The following is a 9,151-nucleotide window of genomic DNA, read 5'->3' on the forward strand; positions in this document are numbered from 1 at the left end:
TGCGGGGACGAGGGGGAGGGGGAGGGAGGACCCTTCCAGGAGTCACGGGCTCTAAAAGGGCCTGCCGCGGTTCTCTGCAGGGCTGACTTGATCCAAGGACAGTGGCCCGCAGAGGCCGTAAGTTCACTCAGTGGCCTGGAAACTTTGCACAGAGCTGTCATGTCTTTCTGGGGAGACCCCCTGTACCTCGGGAGGCCTGTACTTCAAGGTCACATCCTAAGGGAAGCTTTCCCCAACCACACACCCACTAAGACAGACCCCCCCCCTCACCACGTGACCACAGAGAGCTTCAGGGTGCTTCTGCACCCTCTCAGCCACAGGCTTATCCCAGGCTCAGAGATGACCTGACCACCATCTTCCCCGCTGCACAGTCCACAGGAATCCCCAGCTCCCAGTGCCTGGTGTTTCCTGTTCTTATTCAGTTGCTAAGCCCTGTCTGGCTCTTTGCGACCCCATGAACTGCAGCACACCAGGCTCCTTTGTTCTCCACTATCTCCTGGAGTTTGCTCAAATTCATGTCCATTGAGTTGGTGATACCATCCAACCATCTCTTCCTCTGTCACCCCCTTCTCCTCCCACCTTCAATCTTTCCCAGCATCAGGGTCTTTGCCAATGAGTCAGCTCTTGGCATCAGGTGATCTAAGTTTTGGAGCTTCAGCTTCAGCATCAGTCCTTCCAGTGAATATTCAAGGTTGATCTCCTTTAGGATGGACTGGTTTGATCTCCTTGCAGTCCAGGGGACTCTCAAGAGTCTTCTCCAGCACCACAGTTTCAAAGTTATCAATTCTTTGGCGCCCAGCCTTCTTGAGGCTTCCCTGGTGGCTCAGACAGTAAAGAATCCACTTGCAATGCAGGAGACCTGGGTTCAATCCCTGCGTTGGGAAGATCCCCTGGAGAAGGGAACTGCTACCCGCTCCAGTGTTCTGGGCTGGAGAATCCCATGGACAGAGGAGCCTGGCGGGCTACAGTCCATGGGGTCGCAGAGAGTCAGACACACTAAGCAGCTTTCAGTTTCAGCTTCTTTATGAGCCAACTCTCACATCCATATATGACTATTGGAAAAACCATAGGTTTGACTAGACAGACTTTTGTTGGAAAATTAATGTCTCTGCTTCTATAACGCTGTCTAGATTTGTCATAGCTTTCCTTCCAAGGAGCAAGCAATTTTTAATTTCAGGGCTGTAGTCACTGTCTGCAATGATTTTGGAGCTCAAGAAAATAAAATCTGTTGCTTCCACTTTTTTTCCATCTGTTTGCCATGAAGTGATGGGACCAGATGCCATGATCCTAGCTTTTTTTTAAATGTTAGCACAGATCACACCATAACGCACTTATCCATAGGCTTGTCTCTCTTCACAACAGGAAGATCCCTGAGGTGGAGACAGGGTCTCAGCTGTGTACCCCAAACCCTAAGTAGGGCTTGCATCTAAGAGCGGTGAGCGTAGATGGATGACGCTCAGCCCGCGGTGGCCGGGGCGGGAGGGATGGTCGGGGGCACGGATAGTACAGTGAGGGCTGTCTCAGCCTTCGTTGTGGGGGAGGGGCAGTCTGGGGGCAGCTTAGAGGGAGAGTCTGGCTCAAGTCAGGTGGACGGGTGGCCTGATGGAGGCTCTTTCTGTTGTGTAAGGATGATTCAGCTGTCCTCTAGGAATTCGGGAGCCAGTGCCGTGTGTGTGTTGGGAGGAAACATTAACTCGGAGGGTGTGTGGCCTTGGACGGTAGCCGCGTGACCCGTTTCCCTTCCAGCTCAGGCCGCTGCTCCCTCTGGCCGGGTCCTAAGGTCTCCTGCTCAGGGGCGTGCTGTGGCTCCCCTCTGCCTTCCCCTCTCCCAGCCCTGCTTCTACTTGTGAGTTACTCACAGTGGCACCAGATGCCAGCCCCCAGTGGCAACCGATAATTCAGGATGGCTTCCCACGATATTCCCTTGGGATGGGCAATGTATGATTTTACATGTTGCCTTATTCAGGCTGGGGACACAATGCCACAGGCTAGGCAGCTTACAACAGCATCCATTCATTGCCGGGGGCCTGGAGGTCTGTGGTCAGGGTGCCAGCCTGGTCCTGTGAGGGCCCTTTTCTGTGTCCTCACATGGCAGAGGCAGCGAGGGGGCTCTGGGGTCCTTATATGAGGGCGCTGATCCCACTCTGAGGGCTCCACTCTATGACCTGGTCACTTCCTGAAGGCCCCCTGCTTAAACAACCTCAGTTGTGGTTAGGAGTCAACATATGAACTGGGGGAGCGGGAAACAGCCCTTCAACCATAGCACAGAGAGATGACATCGGAGGGAGCCTTCATACAGCTCTAGGCTTGAACCAGGATCCACCCAGCGACCTGGAAATGCAATCAGGTGTTTCTGTAGAGTGGGCCGAGGCACGCAGAGTGCACAGCTGTTCTCCTGCGAAGGCCTTGCATGGGGGCCTCTTGACCCTTCTGGAGAGTCAGATTCCGGGTCTGGGACAGGGCCCGGCCAGCAGGTGCATCCCCCACCCCAGGGCTCATCACAGGGAACAAATGAGAACTTGGGCAGCTTGCGGGGTGGGGCGCAGGGTCCCTCCTGGAGGTGCTGTCGGTCCAGTGATGGGAACAGAAACCGAAAGCTGGGGGTTGCTGTGATGAGGGGGGAGAAGGTCAGGAGAGGGGCCGGGGGCCCTTGGGGTCTTCAGGGGGCACAAGGTCTGGCAGGACTTGGGGGAGTTCAGTTAGAGAAGCAGAGCAAGGCTCCAGATGGAGAGACAAGTAAGAGTGCAGATGAGGGGTGTGGGTGGGGCTCGAGTGTGGGATAAATGGTACATGTGGGGGCGAGGCCTGTGTGTGGGCGGGGCGTGTGGGCGGGGAGTGGGGCGGGGCATGTGGGCGGGGCGTGGGGCGGGGCATAGAGGCGAGGTGGTCTCCAGGAAGCGTGAGGAAGCGTGACTCGCCTGTGGTGGCTGATCCCTTAGAAGCTACACACAAGGGGAGTCTGTTTACCCCTTGGTCCAGTGGTGGCTGGACCATTTCATTGGCATTTGGGCAACTGACATTGGGTGGCTAACTCTTTATTTTGCAAAGTAAGAACATCTGAAAAATAATCAATTTCCCAGAATACTATTCAGGTTTAAAAAGGAAGGAAGCCCCGACATGCCACGACATGGAGGAACCTTGAAGACACCATGCTCAGTAGTGCAATAAGTCAGTCACGGAAGGACAGGCAGGGCGTGATCTCACTTACACGAGGCCCCAGGAGCATGCAGATTCGTAGTGACAGGAAGCTGCATGGCGGGGGCCAGGGCTGGGGGAGCCGAGCGGGAGCTGGTTCAATGGGGACAAAGTGACTGTCTTACAAAGTGCAGCGTTAATTGGGCTGGATGGTGCTTGTGACTGCCCAACAATGTGAACGTGCTTAATGCCGCTGATCTGGATGCTTAAAAGTGGTTAAGATGGTACATTGTGGGTTATTTGACCAGGATTAATTCTTTTCTAAGGGCTTCCCTGGTGGCTCAGACAGTACAGAGTCTGCCTGCAATGCAGGAGACCCGGATTCCACCCCTGGGTCTGGAAGATCCCCTGGAGAAGGGAATGGCTGCCCACTCCAGTATCCTTGCCTGGAGAATCCAGCCACTCTCCTCACATGCTCCATCTCCCTCCAGCACTCTGCGGGTTGGGTGACCGTAGGTCAGGGCCAAGAGGCCGCTGGATGCAGTCTTTCCGGGTCTGACTCCAGAGCAGCGAGGGAAGGAGGAGGGTGGGGAGCCCAGCAGGTGAGCAGGTCCGGGCCAGTCAGGAGAGAGCCCAGTGGGCACAGTGGAGGAAGCCGAATGGGCAGCCACAGGTACGAGGGCACCAGGGTGGCTGAGAGTACAGACGGGACACGGTGAGGCCCCGGACGGCAGCAGACAGGGAGACACCACCCGCAGGCCAGGTGGACCAGGACAGGGCCGGTGCGCATGGTTCCTCCTGTCCCGACGTCGGTGTCAGCCACACGTGCGTGCGCGCTCAGTCGCTCAGTGGGGTCCAATTCTGAGACCCCATGGACTGTAGCCTCTGCTGGTCAGTCAGACAGTGGCTGCCTGGGATGAGGTGCACTGGCAGGAAGGGCACTGGGGGGCTTTTCTAGAATGATAGAAACATCCTAATTCTCTGGAATGGCAGCTACACAGGTTGTGCAATTGTCAAGCCCCATCAAACTGGGCGCAGAAGATCTGTACAGAAGTCACACAAAGGCTACAAGTTCACCACGGAAGTAATATGTGTTCAGCACGAACTCGAAACAATCTGAAGAGTTAAAACTCCTCCCCACCACAGCTCCTCTGGCCCTCCTTGACCCTGACCCTAACCATCCCAGACCTTGAGCCACAGGAGTCCCCAGGACTGGTCCCTCTTCCCGGAGTCCAGGGTAGACCTCAGCGTTGCCCGCCCCTCCCCCTTCCAGCAGGACGTGTGCGCGCAGCGCCCCGACACTAGCTCTCCTGTGCGGTAGGATACGCCCCTGAGGTGCAGCGTTTGTTTCTGCAAAACACAGTGGACACACTCAGGGCCGGAGGTGTTTCTCCCCACCCCCACGCCCAGGGAACCAGGAGGACAGTGGGCACCTGTCAGGACGAACTGCAGAGCCGATCACGGGCCCGCAGGGGGCGCAGAGGAACAGGCCTCGCAAGTGCACACGCTTATCCTTTGGATTCTGAACTTTGTAAACCTATAATCTCCTCCAAAACCTTAATTAAAGGGGGAGAGGGCACATGGAGCACCGGGGCTCTGCCGTGCGCCACCCACCCCACCCCGGCGCTCCTCCCCCAGCCCCGAAAACCCAGCCTGGAGTCACACTTGGGGCTGAGACTCACGCAGGACTTGGCCGAGCTGCTCTGTGCTCATCTGAATGCAGGAGAGTCCTGCTTCCCTGGCCGGTCCTCCGCGGCCGCCCTCCCAGAGGGGCCGAGGACAGCCTGCTTGTCCTGCTGCAAAAACAATGGGGCCGGAAACGTGGGGCGGCTGGGGGAGGGGCCCAGCTGGCCCCCCAAAACCACCTGCCACAGTCTGCCCCCTGGAGACCAGGGCTCCTTCAAGGCATGCCTGCTCTGGGACTGAGGATTGCCCACTTCTCCGGCCACTGCGATGACCCCTCACACACATCGGAGCCCGCACCTCCCCCTGCCCAGCCCCCGACTCCGTGCTCCCCGCCATCCTGTCTGCCTGCACACCATGTGGCTGAGCTTCCGGGCCTACAGCCAAAGTCATTTTGCCCCAATTTCAAAAGGGCTGTCTCCCAGGACATGCGCCTTCCTGCCTGGGAGCTCCAGAGTCTAAGCCACAGGGGAAAGGCCTTTGTGGGTCCTGGAGAGATTCCATCCCCGGGGCCCTCAGTGGCTGGGACGCTTGGGCCTGTGAGGTGCCGTCTCCTTCCCTGATGAGCTCTGCAGGCCAGGCCGCTCCCTTCCTCCTTTCTGCATGGGTGGACCTCACAGGCGTGGTCAGCCTCTGGTGGTGCTAGTGTTAAAGAGCCCGCTTGCCAGTGCAGGAGACTCAAGAGACGCTGGTTTGATTCCTGGGTCCAGAAGATCCCCTGGAGAAGGAAATGGCAACCCACTTCAGTGTTCTTGCCTGAAGAATCCCACAGACAGAGGAGCCTGGGCTACAGTCCAGGGGGTCGCAAAGAGTCGGACACGACTGAGCACTCACACACAGGCATAGTCTTGAATTCTCACTTATGTGAGAACAGCTGTGGAGCCCATTAAAGAAAATACAAAGCCAAGCAGAACTCATCTACACAGCGTGGACTGGAGTGGACGTTTGGGTCCGTTCCCTTGGTGCAGGCACCTGGGTGGTGGTTGTGTGCCTGGATCCGGGTGCCCTCACACCAATGTCCATCACATAACTCTCCACGCACGTGTAAAACTTCATCACCCTGCCACATGGGATTTGCGCATTCTGCCAACCACAGCCACTCCTGCCCTCTTGTCCTCAGCAGAAGCCGGTGACCAGCTCTGGCCCGTGAACAGAAGCAATGGCCAGTCCCCCTGCTGGCCAGCAGTGAGACATCACCAATACTCTGCCTCCGGGTGCTCCAGCTTCCTCACCTGCGCCGTGGGCATGGTGGTGCTACAAGGTCAGACGACTATCAAGAGTATCAAATAAGGACTTCCCTGCTGGCGCAGTGGATAAGAATCTGCCTGCCAGTGCAGGGATCTTGGTTTGATGTCTGGGAAGATCCCACGTGCCGTGGGGCAGCTGAGCCTGTGCGCCACAAGCACTGTCCCCCACCTCTAGAGCCCGCGCTTCATGACAAGAGGAGCCTGCACGCGCCACAGCCAGAGCAAGCCTGTGCACAGCAGTGAAGACCCAGCACAACCAAGAAGTAAAATATTTTTAAAAAGGAATATCAAGTAAGGTAATGTGTCTGAAGCGTAGTACGTTTTTTTTAAAGCTCTAGAAAGACCTCAAGATGTGTCGCCAAACCTCCAAAATGGTCTTGAGGTTTCCAAATGGTGTAGGTTATTTCTCTTCATTTTCTGGAAAAGCGAGTGTGGGGCACAGCTGCAGAACTTGCATCCCTGTGGGGTAAGGCAGATCCAGCTCACCAGCTGCACTGCTAGGGGAGGGGGGGCATCTGTCTCCAGCATCAGACCTTCTAGGTTGAAGGGATCAGGAGGTAGCTGGAGATGAGCAACTCTGGAATTCAGCAAGCACGCAAAACCCGTACGTTTTAGGTGGATTTGTAGCGTGAACCAGGTGGATTTGGAGTGTGAAATAGTGATAGAGGCATGCAGGAGGAAGCATGCTGCTCTCCAGAACGTAAAGACGATAAAAAGCTAAAGATGCTGCCAGAAATAGCTCCTGTGCAAGACACAGCTCTAGAGATGGGATTATCTGGAGAGAGACGAAAGCTCAGTTTCAGAGTTAGTGCTCAGTGACAAGTAGCCTTATTCCAGAACCCAACCCAATTTTTGCCACTGACTGCTGAGGCTCCTCTCTCCAGCCAGAGAGCCTGGGCATGTGATGAGCTGAGAGTGCAGAGGCCCTTGGCCGAGACCCTCGGGAGCAGCTCTCCTGGTTCTTCAAGGCCACCTTGTGTGCACACGTGTCAGGATGCACCCCTGGGGGGCAGGACACCCCGAAATCAAGCACATGGGAACCTCAGCGGGCAGGTGTGCTCACCCAGGTGTGCGCCTGAGGCGTGTGAACAGCTGACATGAGCTCAGGTCAGGGTTTGCTTCCCCAAGAGTGTGCCACAGACCTATGTAAGACTTGAAGATTCTTGGCAGATACAGTATTGAAGACCAGTGCTGTCAATCAACATTGCCCACAAAATTTCAGATAATGCAAAGAGACAAAGAAAAGAGGCAAAACCTTGGGCCAGGAAGGAGACGGACGTGTCATTCTATCCATTGTCCGTTTAAAGCAATAAGAGCGTGCAGATGGATTTCAGTTGCACTTTTTAAATTTGGTGTTTCATCTATGACTGTAACATGCGTGTGCACATGGGTGTGTGTCTGTGAACACTTGTGAGAATGGGAGCGTCCTTCCTCCTCTCCCAGATGGAGGCCGAGGACAGTAGCGGCCCTTGGCTGACCGATGCACTGCTTTCTGGACTGCTCATTTCTCAGGCTTCCCCTGCGTTGCCAAGGGAGCCGCCTGCAGAGGAAGGGGTCTGTGGGCACTTTCTCAGCTGTGAAGCCTGAAAGGGAAGCAGGAAAAGACCAGGCGAGATAATAGTGAGATTTACTGGGTCCCTGGAGGGGCCGTCTCCTTGCTAATTAAGAGGCAGTTAGGAGCCGCTTCCTTCCTCAGGGTGGCAAGAACTGACATTGGTCATGAAGTGTGCGACTATGCTTAGCCAAGAGCTACTTCTGTACCATGCACACATTCATTTCTAGAAGGATTGCGTGTTTAAACACAACAAACTAAGACATAATTTCAATAAGATACACAGTAATCAAACCAGTCATCAATCCTGTAGGAAATCAACCGTGAGTACTCATTGGAAACACTGATGCTGAAGCTGCAATACTTTGGCCACCTGAAGAGAAGAGCCAGCTTATTGGAAAATGCCCTGATGCTGGGAAAGACTGAAGGCAGAAGGACAAGAGGACAGCAGAGGTTGCGATGGATAGACAGCATCACTGATTCCATGGACATGAGTGTGAACAAACTCCGGGAGACAGTGGAGGACAGGGGAGCCTAGTGAGCAGCAGTCCAGAGTTGTGCAGGACTTAATGACTTAACAACAGCAGAAAGTACAGTAATCGTTCTAAAAACAGAGTGAAAAGCATTTCATGCCTCAGAAGTCAGAAAGGAAAAACAGATTTAACTATAGAAACTGTGAATTTTCACACTAAAAAGTACCACAAATCTTAAAAGAGGACGAAGTCACTGGTGAAAAAACTCACAACCAGCACCAACACTGCCGCGTGCGGTGCCTGGGCTGCGTCGCCCCACACGCGGAGGGCGTGACCCTCAGCACCGCACGGCGTGGCCTGGCTTGGAAACGGGCTCTGTACAGGGGCAATCTAGTTAAAGTGAAGTCACAGGGCCGGCTCCAGTCCCACACCTGGGGTTCTTATAAAGAAGAAAATGGGATGCTGAGACAGACACGCGGAGGAGCAGCTTGCGTACACACAGCCTGATGGAAGGTCAGGGCGCTGCATCTTCCAGCCATGGAAGGCCAAAGGTCGCCGGCCACCTGCCTGCAGCAGGAAGAGGCGAGGAGGGCGCAGGCCCCGCCAGCACGTTGACCTCAGATTTCTAGTCTCAGGACGGAGACAGGTCATTTCTGTTGTTCTCACCCACCCAGGAAACTAATACAGGGACTTGGTGGCATTTAGGTATAAAAACTCACATATCAGTCATCAAAAAGATGATGATGCCATGTAAGCGTGATCACAGGCCAGAAACAGTAAGCCAGCAGGGCTTCCCTGGGGGCGCAGGAGTTAAGGGTCCACCCGCCAACGCAGGGGACACAGGTTCGATCCCCGAGCAGCGAAGATCACACATGCCACAGCTAAGCCTGTGTGCCACAACTATTTACCTCGTCCTCTAGCCCCCGGGAGCTGCGACCACTGAAGCCTGAACACCATAGAGCCTGTGCTCTGCAACAGTGACAACTGTTGCGATGAGGAGTCTGTGCGCCGCAGCAAAGAGTAGTCCCTGATCGCCACAACCAGAGAAAGCCTGATTGTAG

The sequence above is a fragment of the Bos mutus genome, chromosome 22 (genome assembly GCF_027580195.1).
Source record: "Bos mutus isolate GX-2022 chromosome 22, NWIPB_WYAK_1.1, whole genome shotgun sequence".
Taxonomy (NCBI): Eukaryota; Metazoa; Chordata; class Mammalia; order Artiodactyla; family Bovidae; genus Bos; species Bos mutus.